This window comes from Schistocerca gregaria, chromosome 3, assembly GCF_023897955.1.
Source record: "Schistocerca gregaria isolate iqSchGreg1 chromosome 3, iqSchGreg1.2, whole genome shotgun sequence".
NCBI classification, from domain to species: Eukaryota; Metazoa; Arthropoda; class Insecta; order Orthoptera; family Acrididae; genus Schistocerca; species Schistocerca gregaria.
The window spans coordinates 750601052-750625489 of record NC_064922.1 but is presented as its reverse complement, the minus strand read 5'-3'; the positions used below and the strand labels follow the sequence as shown (position 1 = coordinate 750625489).

The window sequence follows — 24438 nt, the reverse complement described above, 5'->3', positions numbered from 1 at the left end:
CGGCTTGCCATGCCATTTCCACCTGGCGCCTCAGTTGGACCAGCGTTCGTGCTGGACGTGCAGACCGCGTGAGACGACGCTTCATCCAGTCCCAAACATGCTCAATGGGGGACAGATCCGGAGATCTTGGTGGCCAGGGTAGTTGACTTACACCTTCTAGAGCACGTTGGCTGGCACGGGATACATGCGGACGTGCATTGTCCTGTTGGAACAGCAAGTTCCCTTGCCGGTCTAGGAATGGTAGAACGATGGGTTCGATGACGGTTTGGATGTACCGTGCACTATTCAGTGTCTCCTCGACGATCACCAGAGGTGTACGGCCAGTGTAGGAGATCGCTCCCCACACCATGATGCCGGGTGTTGGCCCTGTGTGCCTCGGTCGTATGCAGTCCTGCTTGTGGCGCTCACCTGCACGGCGCCAAACACGCATACGACCCCACTGGCACCAAGGCAGAAGCGACTCTCGTCGCTGAAGACGACACGTCTCCATTCGTCCCTCCATTCACGCCTGTCGCGACACCACTGGAGGCGGGCTGCACGATGTTGGGGCGTGAGCGGAAGACGGCCTAACGGTGTGAGGGAACGTAGCCCAGCTTCATGGAGACGGTTGCGAATGGTCCTCGCCGATTCCCCAGGAGCAACAGTGTCCCTAATTTGCTGGGAAGTGGCGGTGCGGTCCCCTACGGCACTGCATAGGATCCTACGGTCTTGGCGTGCATCCGTACATCGCTGCGGTCCGGTCCCAGGTCGACGGACACGTGCACCTTCCGCCGACCACTGGCGACAACATCGATGTACTGTGGAGACCTCACGCCCCACGTGTTGAGCAATTCGGCGGTACGTCCACCCGGCCTCCCGCATGCCCACTATACGCCCTCGCTCAAAGTCCGTCAACTGCACATAAGATTCACGTCCACGCTGTCGCGGCATGCTACCATTGTTAAAGACTGCGATGGAGCTCCGTATGCCACGGCAAACTGGCTGACACTGACGGCGGCGGTGCACAAATGCTGCGCAGCTAGCGCCATTCGACGGCCAACACCGCGGTTCCTGGTGTGTCCGCTGTGCCGTGCGTGTGATCATTGCTTGTACAGCCCTCTCGCAGTGTCCGGACCAAGTATGGTGGGTCTGACACACCGGTGTCAATGTGTTCTTTTTTCCATTTCCAGGAGTGTACGTTGGAGACTGTTAAACTTACGAATGTAATAACAATCTACCAGTAGGAAATGATTGATTTTCTTCTGTTTGTCTCTATATTTCCAGTACACGACGGAGTCCGCATCCAGTATACAAGGGTTTGTAAGAGACACATCAGACATCAAAAGAGAAAGCATAAAAAACAGGAGTTTACTTTGGCGTCAATTACATGCTGGTTGTTCGTGTGATCACCTGTGTTTCCCTGGTTAATCCAGCTCGCTCACTCTGTCGCTCGTTCATTATCCGACAAAAGGAGTTTTCCATTCTATGTTTCAACAAATGCAATTCATATACTACTGTGTGGAGCTATTTTCGTCAACAGTACGTCACCGCAGCGTTTCAACTTTCAGGACTCTAAGGATTCAAAGTCGTCTAGTATCACAGTACATTTCTTTAACGTCAGTACCGCCATTAGTCTGTTGTTTATTTGTAGTGTTACATTTACACTTACACAATCCTCATTTCGCCCTCAAAGTACCATTATAAAGTGTTTCAAGTGTTATACATTGCCTAAAATGACATACTATCGTATTAAAATACGCTATTAGGCACATTGTTTATTAGACACATTGTGTAGTTTAATATGACAGTATGCCATCTCAGACCATGTATAACACTTATAACTCTTGATAATAGCACTTTGGAGCCGAAATCATGATCGTGTAAGTGTAAATGTAACACTGTAAATAAACAGTCGAATGGCGTTACTGATTTTAAGGAAATATGTTATGACTGTAGCCCCGCATTATGAAAAAACTATCACAGTACATGAGTTTTAGGGTTCCGTGAGAGACTACGTCTATATGCCTTCCACTCTTAACAGAACTGAGCGAACCGCTCCACCGCGAACCTTCAGCGGCGAGTGCAGTAACTCGAAGTATGCTTGCAAAGTTGAAGGGCAAGTTTGGCTGTCGTCTGGATGTTCGTCGTGCGTCTTGTGAGAGGAAACTGAATATTTGAGAAAGTTTGAATGGTTTATGTTTCATGAGAGATGGTGGTCTTGTTTGAAATGTTTGGCATCACTAGCGACTTATTACGCCTGAACACATGAAAGCTATGCAGTGGTCACTATACTGTCTGGATGGCGAAATCCTGCTTTCTGAGCGTATTTCGTTGCTTGGCTAATTACGACATGGCTGCAACGAAATGTCCAGAAAACGCAAAATGAAAGTACTTTTAGATTCTGCTCCCACATCAGCCTGTTCATCGCATGTTGATATAAAGTTCAAATCCAGAAGGAGCAACTTTCGCTTGATTACAGCTTTGCGGTCTTTGCAGATGCCTAGTATTTGCCGGCGACCTAAACAGCTTGTATGACGAAGAAAAATGCTAACTTGTTATGTGTGTCAGTACATTTATTTGTGACGGCTAAAAGTTTGTATGCTAGAAGCCAATAAAAGAAAAAGTTACTCTTTGGTTACCAGAGGTTATAACGTATTAGGAGGACGGCAGAGAGAGAGAGAGAGAGAGAGAGAGAGAGAGAGAGAGAGAGAGAGAGAGAGAGAGAATCAGCTGCGAGATTGTGTGTCAATTCGTCGATGAGTGAGAAGCTCTGATGGCCAATGAACAGCCCGAAGAATGAATTTTGTTTGAGATGTTCCTTGGTATGACTGAGGATAGAGGATAATTTTTTAGATGATTTCGTAGGGTGATGGTACATATGAAAAAAGCTAACGTGAATAGCGTTCGTATCTACTGCAAGCGCTTACCTAGAAGTATTCTTCTGCAAAAATCCTATTTTGTTCAACAATATCCACATTTGGTAAAAGGGAGAACCATCGGTCACTGGTTTGTGTTTAGAATATTAATTATCATTCATAACCAGCCACTTTCAGTTAAAAACGTGTTATACTAAAAGTAAAGAGAAAATTTGCAACTTAAATACTGTTTTCACTGAATCAGTTTTCATACTACACAAAACAAGAAAAGATCATAGTCCCTTGTTAGTGAGAGTCACTTCTACGTTATTAAAGAGATCTTAATACAAATTCAATTTAGCATTTTTTATTCATTTGCAAACATTTTTTCTAAGGTTTATCCTTACAGTCTGAATGCAAGTCGTAACATTAGTACAGCATCACTCCTTGCGCTATTGTGTGGACAGTAAGCTCATTTTCGGAAAGATAACAAAACACACATTTGGCAAAAGTGTCTAGAGCAAACGTAAGGTAATTAGCCACTCAGTGGTCTATTTCAGGTACCTGCACTTCTAAATTTCATATTACGCAATTCAGCATTAAATATTACAGAGCAGAGTTGAGTTAGTTATTCATTGCAGGGAAGAATGAATTGTAGGATAAGAGTGAACTGTAGGGTGTAAACGACATTTGTGAATGGAGATTAGGAACCGTATACATCTGTGCAATTTTCACATAATTTAGTAGGTTCATTTGCCTATCAAGACACAGTTTTCAATATGTGACAATTATGCAGTGTGTTGTGACTGTTTAATGAGTAAGTTATTTTGCGTACTATTGATGGCTGTTCCTTGTATTAGTTTCACTAACAGACAGTAGGAGCTAGTTTAGAATAACTAATATTGTTACACACATCGAAAGTAATTTACCTATTTAATGTTGGTATTCAAAAGTGGGGTGGGAAAAGCTGTTCTAGATCAGAAATGCTTTCCAATTTTAACAGTCACACACTACTGAATTACAAAGTTTTTAGATAATTTTCAACCTAATTAGCTTCATATGATCTGTTTCATCTTTCACTGGTTATTTTGAAGGGAAGAGAAATTTTTGATCCTAAACGTAATTGCAGAAATGTTGACCAAGATATTCTACGAAGAGCGCTTCTGTGTTGGATTTCCATACGAAGTAAGCCAGTCCGAATTCTGGCCCTAATGTCAGGGCAGCAAACGGAGCTGATACATAAAATTTATTGTTAATTTTTCCGGCTTAGATGAGCATTTATTTTTTATAGCACGAGTAATTTCTTCGGTATTCTGATATGTAGTTCCCCACAGATACAACGGTTTGCTTTCGCTGTTACACAGATCTGAAGATGACCAAATATACTGATATCAATACAGAAGCCTTGAATTTTAACATCAACGCAGTGTCGACGAATATGTCGGCAATAGTGAAGCAGATATTGTTAATGGTTCCGCTTTTCGTCACACTGAGCACCGATCCCTCGTAGTTACTCAGGAGGAGTAACAAGTGCAACAACAGAGACTCAAATGTACACTGTACAAACACTCAGCTATCCAGATACTGTACACAATACATTCGAAGAAGAAATCGTACAGGAGGACAGCATTTCATTACATTCCATGACGAGGGTTGCAACATTGTTATTCGAAATAATGACTATGTTCATGCACGAGCAAATCTATAATTATTTAATTCCATGGCGACACTGGCCAGTAATTTTGGAGTTATTTTCTTCTGCATTCCTATTTGTAATCTGAAAGCTAAACCGTAGTGTATCGCCATGGAAAAGGGTTTGAGTGGATGCAAAGAAACAATATAAATTGCGGAATATGGCTTATGAAAATGAAATGAAGTATTTTCGAGAAGCGCAGTTGGAATTCAATGTGAAGAATTAATTTAATCACCCAGGAAAATGAAAATACGAACCGATAGTGAATAACGACGTCAGAAAAAGAAATCAAATGAATTCTATAATAACACAATCATTCAGTGCAGGAGGCGATCTATAACTTTGTATTGTTGCCTTCTTTTGAAAACCAATTTCTTTGCCAAGATCGCTATGTTAACACAATGATCGGGTTACTAATTACGGCAAAATATATGGCCATCCTAAGATCCATGAAACTGGACAGTGTTAGTTAATAATACAATGTTTTCATCAAGCTGTCACATGAGGACTATCCAGTATGCATAAAAAGTTGAGGTGTTACAATGATATGGCAGATGTTCTTCTTGAAAGAACATCTGACATGTCATTGTAATGCCTCGATTTTTGTATGGGTTTTATGTAGTTCTTATGTAACAGAGTGGCCGCCCAGGCGCTTCAGTCTGGAACCGCGTGACCGCTACGGCCGCAGGCTCGAATCCTGCCTGGGGCATGGATGTGTGTGATGTCCTTAGGTTAGTTAGGTTTAAGTAGTTCTAAGTTCTAGGGGACTTACGACCTCAGAAAATATGTCCTATAGTGGTCAGAGCCATTTGACCCATTTTGAACATCACAGTTGCAGAGCTTCATAAACAGGCGACTGTGGCTCATCATGAATATCTCGTGAACATTTGGCGACTAAAAAGAGATTAATGAGAATTTCTGGAGACTGATGACCACAGATGTTTAGTCCCATAGTGCTCAGCCATTTAGCCATTTGAACTTTTTTTTTTTTGGTAGCAGTGTGTTGCAAGCGTTGTATTATGTAACCACTTCTGCCCGGTTTTTGGATCTGATGGTAGTAATACACACCGAGAAACTAGCAATCCAGTAATTATATTAACATAGCGATCTTGCCAAAATAAATTGGTTCTCACAAGAAGACTACAATGTGCAGTTAGAAGCCAGAATATTTCTTAGAATATTTCTTGGGAGGTGGATACATTAGCTCACTTTTCATGTTATGTAGGGCCTCTCATTTTAAGGGACGGTCGTCTCCTAAAAAGTAAATAGAATGAAAATTATAAATACGCTGGATTTGCTTTCCATGTCAAGCTCATTAATATCCGTCTGGAATGTACTGCCTTATCGTCGTAAAGGAATCAGAAAAATAGTCGCGTTTTCTCCTTCTTGCAACGGCCTTCTTTAGAACTCGGATCTTTTTCGCTGGGAATACGATGGCAGACCAAAAACACCTCTGATCAAAAAGAAATTAGAAAATGGACGCCTGTGGTCTTATGTCATCCTATCTACAGAAAAATGTTGAATCTCCAACTTTCAGCACAAATAGTTTACACTCTATGGTATGCCGCTGGATAGGGACAGACACGTCACTTATTTTACTGTTTTAGTATTTTAAATAGTGAGGTGGCAGTGCACCTGCCGTTGGCAGTGCTTATATAAGACAACAGTTGTTAGATCTGTTAGTGCTTCTATAATAGCGGGTTATCAAGATTTAAGTGAGTCTGAACGTGGCGTTATACTGAGCGCAGAAGCAATGAGACACAGCATCTCCGAGGTAGCGATGACGCGAGGACTTTCCCGTACGACAATTTCACGAGTGTACCGTTAATATCAGGAATTAGGGAAAACATCAAATCTCGTTGCGACATCGCTGCGGCTGGAAAAAGATTCTGTAACAACTGGACCAACGACGAATTCTGGAAAACATCAGATATCGCTGCGACATCGCTGCGACAGGAAAAAGACTCTGGAAGAACTGGACCAACGACGACTGAAGAGAAACGTTCAATGTGACGGAAGTGCAACTCTTACATAAATTGCTTCAGATTTCAATGGTGGGCCATTAACGAATGTCAGCGTGTGAATCAGAATGCGAACCATTAGACGAAACATCACCGATGTGGGCTTTCGGAGAAGAAGGCTCACTCGTCTGCCCTTGATGACTGCACGACACAAAGCTTTACGCTCCGCCTGGGCCCGTCAACACCGACATTGGTCTGCTGATGAGTGGAAACATGTTGCCTGGTCAGACGAGACTCGTTTCAAACTGTATCGAACCGATGGAAGTGTACTGGTATGGAGCCAGCCTCGTGGATCCATAGAACCTTCATGTCAGGAGACTGTTCAAACAGGTGGAGGCTCCGTAATGGTGTGGGACGTGTGCCATTGGAGTAGTATGGGGTCCTTATTACGTCTAGATACTTCTCTGACAGGTGACACGCACGTTAGCATCTGCCCTGATCACCTGGATCCATTCATGTGCACTGTGCATTCCAAGAGACATGGACAATTCCAGCAGGGCAATGCCACAACCCACACGTCCAGAACTGTTACAGAGTTGCTCCAGGTACACTCTATTGAGTTGAAACACTTCCGCTGGCCACCAAACTCCCCGGACATGAACATCTGGGATACCTTGCAACGTGCTGTTCAGAGGAGATCTCGATCACCTCTTACTCTTACGGATTTGTGGATACCCTGCAGGATTCATGGTGTCCATTCACTCCAGCACTAGTTCAGACGTTAGTTGAGTCCATGGCACTTCGTGTGCTCGCGAGGGCCCTACAAGGCGTTATACAGAGGCAACAATTTCTTTGGCTCTTCAGTGTATAATCATTGAACAAAAGTTTCTTTACATGCAACACATTTTGATGTGAATACACCTCAGAGAGAGATGACAAGTGGCAGTCTGACTAAACCTCGACTTGTCTTTAATTAAAATGAACACAATACTTCATACGATGATTTTTATTCTTCTATTAACGCGTCGGATGTGTCACAGCGTTTATACACAATTTTTGCTCAAAGGCTGCTCTTAAGACTCTGTTTAGCATAGCAGGAAGGAGGAAGGCCCTTTAAATGGCTTCGTGTAGCGTGTCTGGGTGGCTCATTTCGAAGAGCATTGCGTGTATTGCGTGGGCAAGACAAAGATTCAGGTGTACGGCTGAGACTTGCACGCAATTTTCTGCTGTCAGGAACACTCAATGTAGATTGCATTTCGCTGTCGAGACCACGTTTCATTGTAGACTGGAGAGACTGGACAGTTATATACAGAACGCGAGAAGTATTTGTCGCAGAAGATTTAAGCTTGGTTTACACTGCGTACTTGCTGTGATGCTGTATACTAGGAAAATTCAGAATATTAACGTTAGGGTACTATTGGCCGAGTAATGAGGCGTGTGACTTTGTGATGTCGCCACACTCCGGAATAGCCATTATAGTTTGCGGAGTTTGCAACTGTCGTGTACCACTAATAATTAGAGTACCAAGCACAACATATCCCCGAATAAATAATACGAGTTTTTTATGAATACGGCAATGCTTTCTGGGTGCAACTAAGCAGGAATCAATTAGGAATAATGTCTTGTTGATGTCAGGGTCATTATGACGGAACACGAGATGCGGCCGACGAGCGTGAACAATAACCATCACAACATCAACTCTTTCAGTTCTGAATATTTTCTGTTTAAAGAGTATTTAAATGTAGGTATGACCTCAGCGCTGTTCACATAGTAGCAACTTGAAATACATTAAATTTAACGGTACATAACTTGTCGTAGATACTATTTCAACAATCAGTTCGAAAAAATAGAATCTGAGTCTAGCATACACGAATTTAGCGCGCCTTAAGTGTACGACCTCCGATAAATAATCCCTACAATACATAGACAATAAAGATGAGAGCATCTTGCAAAATTGGTATCATTTACTCATAAAACTTCATATGGTGCCTCACACTAGACTGAGATGTCATAATTTAACTGTAAAAATGATTGAATAATTTAAACATAGTGTCAGGATACAGCACAAGATAGCCCACAAATATCAATACGCCACTGTTGTAACGCGTTTACGAATTAATTTATCTACAGTTTAGGAATAATATTTCACCTACGCAGGTAAGTTAATATGGTGCGGTAACTTGCCTTCGAAACACGTTTAGCCTCCGATGTAAATTTTCCCTGTTGTATTGATCGCTGTTTTGTTTCTTCCCATAAACTGTGCCTGTCTTCCCGTGGGCAGTGTACTCCATAATCTACTGTATATTGAGAATTTTACTCAAGTCCCTGCCTGCACATCGACACCCTTCCCCTCTCCCCGCCCTTTGTACCTCTTCTGCCCTTTACTGTTCCGTGCAACTTCATTTACGTCTTACTGGATAACGCAGCACATGTCCTATTAAACTACCACATCTTCTAAACAAGCACCTTCCTTGGACTTCTGCCTTAACGTATTCTTTATAGTACTTCTTCATTACATACTTCTGCCTCTCCTATTATATTAACATTGCTCGACAGCACCTCATTTCTGATGTCTCCAATTGTGTTCGACGTCAAATTTGTTATGGACTGCGCTTCCGTTCCGTTAAAAGCTATGCCCCGGATGTACACTTCCAGGAATTCCATCCTCAGTTCGTCATCAATACTTGATTTCCTTAGTGACAAAATCTTTCTTCACTTTGTCAGTATACTATGAGGCCTTATTTGCTTCGTCCACATCGTAAAATCCTACTTCCTACGTAAAAGGATTCTTTCCCTTCTGTTGCTGTCTCATTCCCGATTTTAGCACTAAGCAAACCGCTACTCTTCTTTAATCATTTTCATATTTTCTTTGTGTATTTTTAATCTATATCTTAAGTAACTTCATGTCTTTATGTCTTCACATCCGGCTGCTTCTTTTTAGAACCTTGTCATTGACATCTGTCACCCTTGTAGTCTCATTCCTGTTCCGAAATTTTTTTTCATTTCTTTCAGTGCTTCTCCAATGAACACCTGGGACAACATTGGTTACAAGCCCCCTTACATTCTTTTGTTTCTCTATTTCTACCCGCTAAAGACGCGCTGAAAGTTTTCGGCTACAATCCACACATGCGTCATCGATGTGACCAGAAGCTCCAAAATTCTCATATCATAATGAAATTAAACGACTGGGTTACTGCTTTTGACTGTAAAAATGCGTATTTTCCCCTGTTCCATTGACGATAAGAATATTCCCAAATCTTAGTCCTGAAAGCGTTATGTAGGAATGACGTAAACTGAAACTGACCTTTCCTAATTTTCTTCTTTCTTATGAGCTCAACCTTTGCTTTATGAAAGTGTGGATGCCGGAGTATTATCAATAGTAGTTAGGCTTCTAAGTACGGTTTCTTGGCTCCTGTGTCGATCTGTTGCCAAAGTGTGGCTCTTAGCTCGATTATCCTATTTGTGTTTTGTAATCAGTTGTATTTCGAGCTGAAGTACAACAGCGTATGAGAAAGTAGTAACATAAAAGAATAAAAATAGACGGAAATTAAAATTTTGTTATACACTGCCTAGTAAAATAGTGTGGCATCCCCAGAATACGTGTACACACCATGAGCATGTAGGTACATGATTAGAGTTGCAATTGTCTGTGACTGTAGCACGGTCATCAGAGTGCGTTAATGTTGTTCTTGTTCAGTGTTATTACCAGGCATAGTAACTAATGAAGGGGTGAGAACAGTATATGACACTGAGTGGTAACTGTGAAGGATACGGCGATTTCGAGCAGCAAATGTGAGATACCGCTATCAGCTTCTGTCAGAATTGTAACTCATTATGGGTGTCCATTTGATTGGCTGGCCGAATTGTGCAACATCCAGATTTAGCAGTAGCCGAACTAGGGGTTACAGTCTCCTGCGTAGGCTGCCGTTAACTCCACAGCGCAAATGGCAGGATTTGGAGTGGTACCGTGTCGGAGGGTGCAGGGACTGCTGTTGAATCGCATCGCGTCGTGTTCGGCGATGAACCGTAGTTCTGCACTATTCCTGATCGGCCGGTCGAGGTGGCCGAGCGGTTCTAGGCGCTACAGTCTGGAACCGTGCGACCTCCACGGTCGCAGGTTCGAATCCTGCCTCGGGCATGGGTGTGTGTGATGTCCTTAGGTTAGTTAGGTTTAAGTAGTTCTAAGTTCTAGGGGACTGATGACATCAGAAATTAACTCCCACAGTGCTCAAAGCCATTTATTCCTGATCAACTGCATCGGCAAATATGGCGGTGACCTAGAGAGATACCCCAGTCCTTCAATGTTTTGGAGAGGCAAAACGTGTCACTCCAAACGTTGTTGTGTGACGAGCCAGCTGGTACATCCACAGGTCACGGCTGGTAGTTATTGAGGGAATTCTGACGTCACGGTCATCCTGCAACTTCGTGTGTTACGTTTCATACGATAATATCGTTGCGCCATTTTTCAACAGGACAGTGATTTAGATACGATATCCGTATCGTGCGAAAAGTGGCAATTGACCCTGAATAAAGAAAAGTGTGAAGTTATTCACAAGAGTATTAAAAGAAGTGAGCCGGCCGCGGTGGTCTAGCGGTTCTAGGCGCTCAGTCCGGAACCGCGCAACTGCTACGGTCGCAGGTTCGAATCCTGGCTCGGGCATGGATGTGTGTGATGTCCTTAGGTTAGTTAGGTTTAAGTAGTTCTAAGTTCTAGAGGACTGATGAACTAAGATGTTAAGTCCCATAGTGCTCAGAGCCATTTGAACCATTTTTTGAAAAGAAGTCAGCTAAATTTCGATTACGCGATAAGTCACACAAACCTGACGGCTGTAAATTCAACCAAACACTTAGGGATTACAGTTACAAATAACCTAAATTGTTGTGGGTAGAGCAAATAAAAGACTGTAATTCATTGGCAGAACAATTAAAAGATTTAGCAGGTCTACTAAAGAGACTGCTTACACCACGCATGTCCGACATATTCTGTAGTATTGCTGTGCGGTGTGGGATCCGTATCAGGTGGGACTGACGGATGACATCGAAAAAGTTCGAAGAGGGGCAGCATGTTTACTGCCACAGATATGATAGGCGATTTAGAGTGGCAATCATTAAAAATAGGCGTTTACCGTTGCGTGGGGATCTTCTCATGATATTTCAATCACCAGTTTTCTTCTACGATTGCAAAAACATTCTGTTGGCACCTACCTACATAGGGAGAAATGATCATCACGATAAAATAAGAGAAATCAGGGCTTGCACAGAAAAAATTAAGATCTCGTTCTTCCCGTGCGCACTTTTAGAGAGGAACGGTAAAGAGAGACAGCGTGGAGGTGGTTCTTTGTACCGTCTGCCAGACAGTTTATTGTGAATAGCAGAGTAATAACGTAGATGTAGAATACTCGTCCGCTCAGGCCACGTGTCTCTGTTAGCTAAAAATTTTTCCATTCCATCGAGGAGAGCTGTTAAATCAACTGGTTTAAACGTGTTTCAAAACAAAAAGAGGCTAGGTTAGGAAATTATTTTATTTCAATGACGCGTTTCATCCTTTTGCAACATCAGATTGTGTATAATTAGCCGGATACGTGACCGATTAGTCGTAAAACCACATAGGCCTGTAATATAAAATCGACACCAAGTTAACCGGATACATAATTCATTTGTTACAAAACATGTAAACCATGAAGTGGACCTTGAGCACACCAACCGGCAAACGTGTTTGTGAGCGCGCCAATAGAGGCATTATATTGCGTGCGGCTCCCACCACAGTGTTTTAGCCTTGGCCCTGTCTTGTACTTCCACGGCGGTGCCGGCTGATGCATTCAAGGTCCACTTCATGGTTTACATGTTTTACGACGGATAATTTATAAGTCCGGTTACCTTGGTCTCTATTGTACGTTACATGTGATTTTATGACTGATGGGTCACGTATCCAGCTACTTTTAAATAGTGTGGTGATGGCCCAAAAGGGTAAAACGCGTCATTGACGTTAAATAATTTCCCAACCGGGACTGTTTTTGTTCTGAAAATCTCTATTAACTCCCAGTGTTATGTTGAGGCACTCCTGTGTCCAGGAAGGTCTGCAGATTTGTTTCCGATGGAACATGTGTGGAACGAGATCGGACCTCAACTCCGACCCATGAATCAACTACAACAGTCTGGAATACCAAGTCTCAGATCATGATTCCAGGTTACGGTGTGTGCATCGTCAGTCTGATAAGTCAGATCATGCTGCGGGTTTCTTTTTGAATTTTACTGAATACTCAAATCACTTAAATAAGAACACAATCCATCTTAACCAGCAAAGTATCAGTTCGTCCACTTCACTCCTTGCGGGTACATTACTTTTTTTGTTGGCCAGTGCAGATCCGTGGTCTCAGGAATGCAGAGTTTAAAATTTTCTGTAGTACAAACACAGTTGCTAGGTGAAAATACAATGCCATTGCAGTGAAAGAGTGAATGTGTAAATGCTACTATTCTCAAACAGTCATCCGATAAACGGAACGGCCCCTATAGTGTCCACAACTTTTCCATGGTTCCTTTTTGTGGAAATACTTGCTATTTACTTTCTTTTGGTACGCTTATAACGTAATTGTTTCATACGCAATTAAATGCACTAGAGCCAATACCACAGTATGTACCTACTATATTTTTAGAATTTTTAATTTTCTTAGGTGTGCTGTCCATCTTTACAAACAGATGTTCGTACGGCCTCGTTTGAATACGGTCGATCTTTTCTTAACGGTTCAATAAGAAAGAGCAAACTCCTTGTACATCATCACCAACTTCGAAGGAATTCTCAGTGGATCAAGAACGTTATTATCATCGTAACGTATAAAGTTTAACAACTCATTTTTCATGACTTGCATTACCAAGCGGGGGAAGGGAGACAAAGGGGGTACCCCTTGAGAAAAATTAAGAAAAACAAGATTCGTTAATTGCTGTCGAAATATACTAACAATATACTTTTTAAAGAGGTATTGGTGTATAAGTAGGAACAGAACCTGGAAATATTGTTAGCTCACTCTAACCAATTTCAAGTTGCTTTCAATTACGTTCACTACAAAATGAGGGGTGCCTTTTGCATATTTCGTTAACTATTGTTCACTTTTACTAGTACATACTTCTTAAAGAAATATTGATGTGTAAGTAAAATCTTGAACCTGCATTCACTGGGAAAAGGGCTATCTACTAGTATGACCAAAATATTTGGGTTATGTTTCACTGAAAAGTTTAAAAATTTTCGGGAAAATGGTAAACGCATGCATACAATTATTTTTTATTTTACAGTGCATACTAAGTGTTTAGATTTCAATATTATCGAAAGGTGGGCCCAGAGTAACCACTTCATTTCGTTTGGCATTAAACTAAACTCCGTCCGAACAGGTCTCGAAAGTTAAACGGTCGCGATCAACCGTCGTGTCATTCTCAGATGGCAGGCGTTCCTGGATGTGAATATGCAGGGATATGTGGCCAGCACACAGCTCTCCCTGCCGTTGTTAGTTTTCGTGACCGGAGCCGCTACGTCCCAATCAAGTAGCTCCTCAATGAGCCTCACACGAGCTGAGTGCACCTCTTTCGTATTACGAGGGTTAAATCTGTATGCCATACCGTGACTCGAACCTGAAACTTCAACTTGCACAGACCCTCCAGCGGGCATGATGGCATTAAAAGTACTCTATTGGATCGGAGCGAACACATATCGGGCAAACACATATTCGTTCGTCACGCCTTCTGCTACAGTGCTTGATAGGTTTCGTCTGTTGTCGCACATCTGTATTGTATCTGTGGGAATTTTAAGAGTGAGTGTGTCAAGTATGGTGCACACAATACACCATATGCCTCGTCGTGTACGTAAATTTTCTCACGTGTAGTTTCTCTATTTTCACTACTATAGCTACAAACAATGTTTCTCTTGTTCAGATTACGTTTTAACGACACAACCAACAAACTTAATGAGCTATCCAATACGGTTCCGATGATGAAATAGATTATTTACATTGAAATTATGAATAAGACGAAGCCACTGACTATAAGAAGCATGATTCACAAAGCAGGAATACGATTCTAAAGATGAATGTAGTGACGGTAATAATGGGAATAAATGAGATGTATTTCAAAGGAAGAGCCACATAGAATAAGTGGAAGAAGGCAACATAAATGAAAAAAAAAAGCAAAATAGAATGTCTCCTGAAAAGATTTTCCGTTATTATAATTAGTTACAAATTGTGAATCTTAACAAATGAAACAGTTTAATTTAAATGATAAAAGTGCTGCATCTCATAACGTTAGCATACTTCTAAGATTATGAATTCAACCTGAAAGACGTTATCTGTAGCAGCAATGATAGTCAAACTACTTGAAATATAAACAGAATGCTAATACGTGAGGTGTTCCTTAACTAGTGGACCACTGAAGTGACGGATATGGTAGGATAATATGGGTCACCAAGTATGCCAAGCGCTCTCTATTGTAAGATGAACGCACATTCCCGCTACATCCATACACATCACACAATTCAACCTCATGGCCTCCATATCTACAGTACTTCTCTGCCGCTTTCGAAAGTATACACAAGATTTTCTCCATTCCTTGCATAATCAGTATTCCTGGGACAAACCTTCAGCGAAGTTTAGGAAATTAGAGGTTCAAGTAAAATTGAAAATTTGACGATGGATCTAATGTCGTGCCTAGAGCATTGTCCGCGAAGGGCAAGGTCCGGTGCGCGTTCTTAATCAGCCAGGAAGTTTCAGATAACTGCGCTGTCGAGCGAAGAAAGTATTCTTCAGTAAAAGAGCTCTTATGATATCACATGTTGATAAGAAACAGTGAATGAGTCCTTAAAAATATACATTAGGAGTACAGCATCGAATATAAATCTAACGTGGACTATTGGAAATCAAGAGAACATGCAACGGAAAGCGTTTAAAACGTTGCGTTATCGAAGACTGCAAAAAAATTAAGTAGACCGATAAAGAAGTGTTGTGCGTCGAGGATAACATAATTCTTAACTTCGGTTTTTCGCTCGGTGCTTCAGTCTTGTGACAGAATTTAGAGCAACGTGAAGCAATCCGTATTAGGGAGAGTGTTTAGCAATTTCCATCAGTCTCTACGGTTTTTACCGTCGTTACACAGTGGACTGTGTTTTGATCAGCGTTTGCAAATGTTTCGCACTCTCCACATTTTCATGCAGTATTATGTATTAAAGCTAGTTAGATTTCGTAGTTATTGATTCAGGTGCTGAATTTCATGGTGAGTAGAATGCCACTCACTTTAGAATCATATATATAACATGTGGACAGTTAAACAACAGTTCATCGGTCGTGAACCATCTTATACTTTGAAAGATCTTTTTGTCATGGAACATGTGATACGTGCAAACGAAATCAATTTATTTAATGTGTTAACAATTTTGTCTGTCTTTAAAATCAAAATATATGTTAGTTTGCACAAGCTTCTACTTCAAAATGTGTTTAACTTGTAACTCGTTACCTGCCGGAGTGGACGAGTCGTTCTAGGTGCTACAGTCTGGAACCGCGCAACCACTACGGTCGCCGGTTCGAATCCTGCCTCGGGTATGGATGTGTGTGATGACCTAAGATTAGTTAGGTTTAAGTAGTTCTAAGTTCTAGGGGACTGATGACCTCATAAGTTATGTCCCATAGTGCTAATAAATACGACAGGCGCAAGTGTAATACGTGTACCAGTAAACAAACACTCTGTAACAAAGCAGTAAGGGCAAAACTAGGGGATATCCAAGCCCAGTTACAGAGGATCTTAGGTGAAACAACTAGAAGCAAAAGGTGGTACAAGGTAAGGCGATGAGGAGGGCAGCATCAAAACAGTTAGAAGACGAACGATTAAAAATAAAATCACATGACTGCATTCTAGTTTAACAATTATAGTGGAGCATCGATAATAGTACTAGTTTAAGAAATCAAATAAACAAAAACGTGTAGCAATAAATGAAAACGTATTGAATTCACGTCTTTGTCAAGTCGACAAGTATGCCCGCTACCTCCGGAAAGCTTTGAATGTCAGTCCCGAAATTGTTTTTGTATTTGTGGAAATACGATCAACAGCTGCACTCAAGGAGAGTCGTATGTTTGCCATGCAGACTTCGTTGATAACCGAGCCTGAGGAGAGCGTGTCCTGTTGCAGGAGGAGGCCGACACTGGATCCACCCTGTAGGGGCGCGATCGATCTCTGGCGCAAGCGTGTGTGTCACAGTCTGTGGTTAGTTTGTTAGCAGCGATAGCTATCAACCTAATTTAACTTTATCTCTCTTATACACAGGTTACTTAGGTAACAAAATATATGACACCTACTTACTAATTCACTGATGATTTACAAACATTCATAAAAATAAATTTACAAAAAGCAAATTCTTTTTCGGATGAGTCTTGAAACGAAGGAAAGCAGTTTTCATCCTTTCCTGAGCTATAGCTGAACTAATATTACATACGCTGAACATTCGTTTTTCAGTATAAGAGCATTCGATGAAATTTCATATCACGTAAAAAATTCTCATTGAGTTAGTTATTGTAACCTATAATTAGTAAATAATACATTCTTTAGGAAGTCGTTAAATATACAGCAGCACAGACTACCACGTAACAGTATGGTCGAGTAAATGGGAAACTTATATTCGTCCATATTTTCAATTCATAAATCGGATAGTCTAAACTGCAAACGTCACCAATCTTCAAACAGCCCATATCTCCTCAAAGCGGAAGAAATTACCTCTCAAAATAAGGTGAAATTGTAGGGGAGAATGTTGTACCTTGGTACACTTGTCAGACTTTCGCACGTAGTGAGCTCTGTATTAAACTTTTGATGTATTTTCTTATCCCATTTTGAAATGTGAGCGTTGGCATGAATTGTAACTCAGTATTTTTTTCTGGAATTCCAAATGAAAAAACTGTTCCAAGGTACAACGTAATCATGTACCTAGGAAGAAAATTCTATCCAAATTTAGTAGTGTTGCAATCGAGTAAACCTTGTCATTGTATATAATAGTCTTTTCGTTACATTATTACTCTGCTGCACACCAATAATCAGTAAGTAAAATCAAGTTAAGGACTATTACCCTAAATTAGTTAAAAGTTTAATACATTATAAGCTATATGGAAACTGGCCCAAAGTGGCATTTTCAAGACAGGGAAAATTAGTAAGACATTAGACAAACTCACTTGATTTGCAACAGAAGACCTTCCTGATTGAAGAGATTTCGGGATTGCAAGCGGACATCGCAAATTTTACTCCACGATACTTGATCTGGACACCTACCATCACCTTCAGGTGAGCCATCGAAGACTGACGATGGCTGATCTGAAGATGACTGGGAGGCGTCCAGCTGAAATTTTGTTGAGTGCATTTCACGACGACCGGCTGCAATCCTGAAATCTTTTTGAACATTTAATTCGATGGGAAAATTTTAAATTTCAAGACCTCCTTCCTCTACAAAGTAAAAGATGTTGCATGATCAATGAAGCACGACTTAATTGTCCACACGTGTTTTAACTAGTTTTAAAAACATACAGGATTTTACTGATCATAAAACGTTGTAACTGACGAATATATTCGAAATAGCTGTAATATATTTTACAGTACTTACATTTGTAGATCTTGTAATATTTACAAAAGCTGCAGAAAACAAAGCCCCCTGTCCCACAACAACAAAAATGTTAGAAAATGACGGAAACTGGTCATGGTGTTTTGCTACTGCGGACATCTTCATGTGATTCTAAAATCAGTCACAGACCTTGACACCGACCAAGAAATATATGTTCTTAGGTACACCATTCTCCAGCTACAGCTGTTCCCTTCTGAAATTCCTGTTTATCCGGTGGTCTGATTTTATATGGGGACTGGAATATTTAGAACGCCAAACAGTTGGGAACAAGTGGGTAAAATTCTAGAAATAAGGACTGACGGAAATTTTTTAAGTAGATTGTAGAGTGAAATAAATCCAAAACGCAGATTACGTAAAATAATTCACAAAAAATGACCGGACACGTGTATTACTAGTCGGTTCTAGAAAACGTGTGATGGATAATTTAAATTACAATAATTAGTTAAATAATGTGTTTTGAATTTATCTACAATCACCCACGACATAATTTTGATTCATTAGCACGTATCAAGTGTCCATTTGATGAAGTCGTTTTATGCGATAATTGTTCATAATAACGTATTGTTGCATTGAATCAATATAAAGCAAGCAGTAAAAAGGCATGGTTGGAAACGGCTATCAGTGCAACGTAAAAATGCTGTGGTTTCAGTGACATTGCAGACGACATGAACTCGTATATGTTAATGTAGTTCAGGCAAATTTATAAGAGATAAGACGCATTCACTTTTAATTTTACATACTTTTGAAAACACAGTGAAAACCACTGACATAAATACACAATCTGAATGGTTCAAAAACTTAAGACTGAATTCCTTGCGTTGTCAAATACACAGCGACCAAGTTGATTTCAAATAATTTCGTCGCAATTCTGTAGTCTTTCATTAATTCTCACGATTTGTATTAAGCAATTAACTTCTGAGGTCATTAGTTGCCTAGAACTTAGAACTACTTATACCTAACTAACCTAAGGACATCATACACATCCATCCCCGAGGCAGGATTCGAACCTGCGACCGTAGCGGTCGCGCGGTTCCTGACTGAAGCGCCTAGAACCTCAGCCACTCCAGCTGGCTGAAAACTCCATGTGTCTTTTTTTGCATCAAGACACATGTTAAGATACGTATTAGATTTACTGCATGTGCTAGTGCAGTGATTACACCCAAATGAGGGTAGCACTATTTATTCTGGATGTAGAACTTATTATCTATCAGTTATGCGATGGTATGGTATCCGACTGGACTATGGTAAGATGTTACACGTTGATGAACACGACACCGATGAGTGCATGGTGACTTGCATATGCAAATGGACGCTAATGAAATGCTTCGTGTTATTATGTTTGAAAATGCACACAGGGGCAATAGTAACTAACTACCAATGAAAAAGGTATATCATTCATATAAAATCAGTCTGATCTAATAAAAATGACTCCAGTCATTAAGTTTGGCCCACAAACACGTGCAACCCTAAAGGACGGAGAATCGATAGCATGTTCTCTCCTTTCCACTTAGCGATTTTATCTGAGTTAATCGCTGAATCGCTACAGACGACGATTGAAAAGGAACTGAGAATAAGTTTCTTTCTATACTATGAGGAACATAACACGGTAAACGGAACATCGTGGAATATTAGTTCATACAAAGAAATAATGACGACTTAAATCACGTGGTTAAGGGATTCTAGTACATAATTATCATACGTTTTGTGAATATTTCATAATAAAATACTCGTAAATAAATTTTTGCCGTATCGAGTTTATGTCCCCCTTTTGGTACCGAGTTTACATTAATTTATAAATATGATTTCAATTGAACCATTAACTGTACTTTTAACTGAAATTCATCCACACTGACAAATAAGTTTTCATTAAATCTTAGTATTGCCAGACAATTTGTTTCAATTCCCTAATTAAATAAGACACATGTTTACATGCTGAACTTCGATGGTAAATTCACGTAAGACCGTATACAAAAGTCTAAAATTTTCACACCGTGGTTCTCCGTAAAGTTTGTTAGAAAAATGTCTACTACTTGAGTAAAGCGTACACTGAAACGACACATGAAAATATTCTGCACCTGATACAGAACTCAAAGTAAAGCACTGTTTTGCACCCTACAGTTTCTGTAAGCTTTAAGTGGGAGGGGTATTTGAGTGACAACTTCAGCCGCTGGGCTCTCAGCTGAAAACGTTCTCCATAACACGCTTTTCCTATTCACAGAATCAGTTTCTCGTGTCAGTGTAGTGCAGTTTCTTTCACTGTAGCATATTTCAACAACGGCGTAGCGCACTTAGTTTCGCGAAGTAAGATGAACATGTATATTTTAAATCCGTTTTTAATTATGGCACAATACATCTTAAGAAATCAGCGTGTACTTTGCATTAAACGAAATATCGAATCTCTATATTCCAGGAATCCAAATATGAAACTAGTTCATCAAGTGCAGTTGGTAAGTAAAAATTGTTAACATTTCTCTTTTGGAGTGGTTCAAAATTAAAGATTTATGTTGAAAGAAATACGAAGCCGCAATTTATTCGTAAGGAATGACACCAGCATTAAGTAGAAGATAATGAAATGATAACCTAAATTGTGAAACATAAGGAACATTTGCACTCTTTAAAATTTTTTGTACTGTCTTCTTTGTACTAGAAGAAGTCAATACAGTTTCGTATGGTTAATAAAATGTGTACCGTCGATCATTGTCCGCCTGCCGACAGAAAGAAATCGTTGTTTAGTTGGGGGCTCAGAGCTAAAACAGGGGGCTTAAAACCCCTCAGACCTGCACGTATTAAATCAGCCAGTGGCGCTGTATGAACAATTCATACCAGCTGGGAAGTGGATTAGCGTCTGCTTCCCGCTACTGCATTTAAGCTCACTGTCTGACTCACACTCCACCATCCTCCTACATGGATAAATGTGTGTCCGACTGTCTACCTGTAGATGTGTATGTGTGTGTGTGTTTGTGTGTAGGGGTGGTGGTGCGTGTATCTCTCTGTGTGTGTACGCTAGATGGGCAGGAAGCAGAAGAAAGAGAGAGAGACGGAGAGAGAGAGAGAGAGAGAGAGAGAGAGAGAGAGAGAGAGAAAGAGATGACAAACGATTCAAGTCTTGAATCTTTGCAATTAATAATCTCGTGAAAGAGGAGCATTTATGTACACCTGACAGATGCGCAGCCGGCCGGTGTGGCCGAGGGGTTCTAGGCGCTACAGTCTGGAACCGCGCGACCGCTACGGTCGCACGTTCGAATCCTGCCTTGGGTATGGATGAGTGTGATGTTCTTAAGTTAGATAGGTTTAAGTAGTTCTAAGTTCTATGCGACTGATGACCTCAGGAGTTAAGTCCCATAGTGCTCAGAGCCATTTGAACATTTGAACAGATACGCAGTCATCTTAGTGAACTCTGACTGACGACATTTTCTACGAAATATTACCCTTCGAAATCACTGTTACAAGACCCAAGATATAGTTGTCCTTGTTCCAGCAATAACTTCTGGAAATATATTGATTATTCTGTACTTCTTAACAGCTTGGTTAAATAAGCAGTGAGCTAACAGTAAACAAGAAGCTCTAAGGAACTCATTAAACCAAAAGTATTCGAATACCCCATTAAAATGGCTGATAATATATTCCTTAAACGCGAACGTTTTATTCTGTGTTTCACCGTGACTGTTACGCATGTCACCTGAAAATACACAATGCTGTAACCAGTCACAATCACAAAATTTTTCCCTTAGCGTTTGGAAGGAGTATAGCTCCTATCATGAAGTGCATGATTCATGGATGTATGGTATTTACGGCTTTTATATAAACGTTGCATTGAATCCCACCAGAATAAAAAATCTTTATCAGTACAGATCTTGAGGTTATTAGAATGCTATGTTTATAAAGATGCAGCTCGGAAAGGAATTACATTTCTGTTGCTGTTCACCTATTTAATCAAAACATTCACTTAACTTTGAACATTCTACTGACATAAGGTCTTTTTTTAGCTGATTTTAAGTGCCACAGGTTACACAGAAGCAGTACATACAATACGTCCATACATTATTAGCTGACATAGATGACCCAGAAGCAGTACATACAATACATCTGTATATTATTATTGATACAGAGGCACCTGTTGATGGGGTATAATCTTCTCAAACGCATAGTGGAGTGCGTGATAAATACGAGTGGTCACAGGTGTCTTTTATTTGAACTCAATTTCGTTGAGGGATTCTATTTTTGCAAAATACGATTCGTTCAAACTGTTGAAGCATTTTCTCGAAGCTGAGGTTTCCAGTCTATTTACCGCGGAAGAGGTCAGCCTTCGGTGCCTCCGTGAAAGGAGGAAGAGGCTGTGACTATTGTTTGTGCCGTCATGCAGCAGAAGCTATATCTCACTACCCACGAAAAGAGTTAAGGGGGCCGACTTGGAGGCGGAGAGGCATCAAAGAACATTTTGATTTTCAGTGTCTATAATTTTAAAAATAAATTCATAGAACTCTGTCAGAATCACCACGAAGGATTCACGCTCATTGCAGTGGAACTTCGAACTTCGAAAACGGACAATTTTCTTTTACATATGAAATTTCATCATTTTTCACCTACTAATGGCTGCATTTCTTGCTATGGGTACACTTTTGTTCATAAGTTAGAGAGATTCTTCGATGCATTTTGTACAGCATACATACCATACTTACAGGTGTATGAAACTGTAGAATTTATTTAATTTATGAAAAAACGAATGAGCTGCTGTATTTTAAAGTTCATGATTAGAGAGAAAATACAAATTTTATAGTTAATTACCTCAATTTTTACCACTTTATTTAATAGATTTGGAAAATTCTAGAGTTTCGTGCTCCTTTAAGTATCTTTTGTATGTTGTGCAAAATTCCTTGAGGAATCTCTCTTACTTTTGAAGAAAAGTGTACCTATAGCAACAAATGCTGCCATTAGTAAGTTAAAAAATATGAAGAAATTTCAGATGTAAAAAAACATTACATTGTTATGTTTTCAAACTTCCACTGCTGTGAGTGTGAATTCGAAATCCTTCCTGGTCATGCTGACAAAGTCTTATGAATTTATTTGTAAAAGTATAGACAGTGGAAATTAAAATGTCCTGTGGTGCCTCTCCTGCTCGGCCCATTTGACGTCCTACCCCCCTTAAAACACCTGTCGGAGACAAACTTTTAAATTTACACTAATATTCGCTACGGAGAGTATTTCTCCAAAGAGAAGAAAATAGCACATGTACGCTTAATTTATAGATTTTTCATTGAAAGAGCACTTGGATTGTTACGATGCTTAGGATGTAGTTCGACAACGCTCCATAGGAGATTAAGAGGATAACCGTTCACCTGCCATTACCTTCGTCACTTACGAGCGACTAAGCCAACTATTTTCATTATCAAACACCTTCGCGGTCAGTGGAATCGCAATCAGTGTACCCCGAAAACGCAGTACCGTTTCTGGGAAACGTGGAGCTTTTGATACGCGAACATATTTACATCGTGGGTGTGGATGGAGAGAGGGGCGCGTGTGGCTAATGATAAGGGCAGCTTTACCTGTTGCTGTACGGGAGTTTTTGGAAGCGAGTAGTTTGGCGCGGGAAGCATCGCGGGGAGCGGCGGGCGGCCTCGGGCTCGCATCAGCCACGGAAGTCGGCAGTCGGCAGTGCGCGTGCGCGCCGCGCGGACGGACGGCCGACCCTCAGCAGCGCGAGCGGAGCGGCGGCCGGCCGGCGACTGCCCGCCGCGGCTCGGCGCCGCCCGCGGCGCGCAGGCGCACCTCACCTCCGCAGGCGGCGGCGTCTCGCGGAGCCGCGTCTGCCGGCTGCGCGCTGCCAGCTTCCGCGCTACCTGCCGCTCTCGCCCGCCCGACTCCCGGAAAGCACGCACAGCGCGCAGTTTCGATTCTGCTACTACAGGGCGAAGCCGAACTCCACCAACGTTTTGGAGGTCCCTTACGGATATTCTACGTTTTTGGTATAAGGGATCCCGTAGCCTCCGGTGGCTCCTTACATAGTAATTGCGTTTCCTTTGAAATCTCCCACAATTACCTTCATACTCAGTCTAGTCACATTAATGTCACCATCCCTGATATTCATCTACATCTACATACACTCCTGGAAATTGAAATAAGAACACCGTGAATTCATTGTCCCAGGAAGGGGAAACTTTATTGACACATTCCTGGGGTCAGATACATCACATGATCACACTGACAGAACCACAGGCATATAGACACAGGCAACAGAGCATGCACAATGTCGGCACTAGTACAGTGTATATCCAGCTTTGCAGCAATGCAGGCTGCTATTCTCCCATGGAGACGATCGTA

General features: G+C 41.1%; 1 protein-coding gene across 1 annotated transcript in view; it reads right to left on the bottom strand.

Moving 5' to 3' along the window:
* LOC126354260 (dopamine receptor 1-like) overlaps positions 1-23811 on the bottom strand; it is a 1077603-nt gene extending 1053792 nt beyond the window's left edge. Inside the window, exon 1 of the mRNA XM_050003780.1 lies at positions 23664-23811. The gene's annotated coding sequence lies outside the window, so the exon portion shown is untranslated. The remainder of the gene's footprint in view (positions 1-23663) is intronic.
* Positions 23812-24438: the final 627 nt, after the last annotated feature.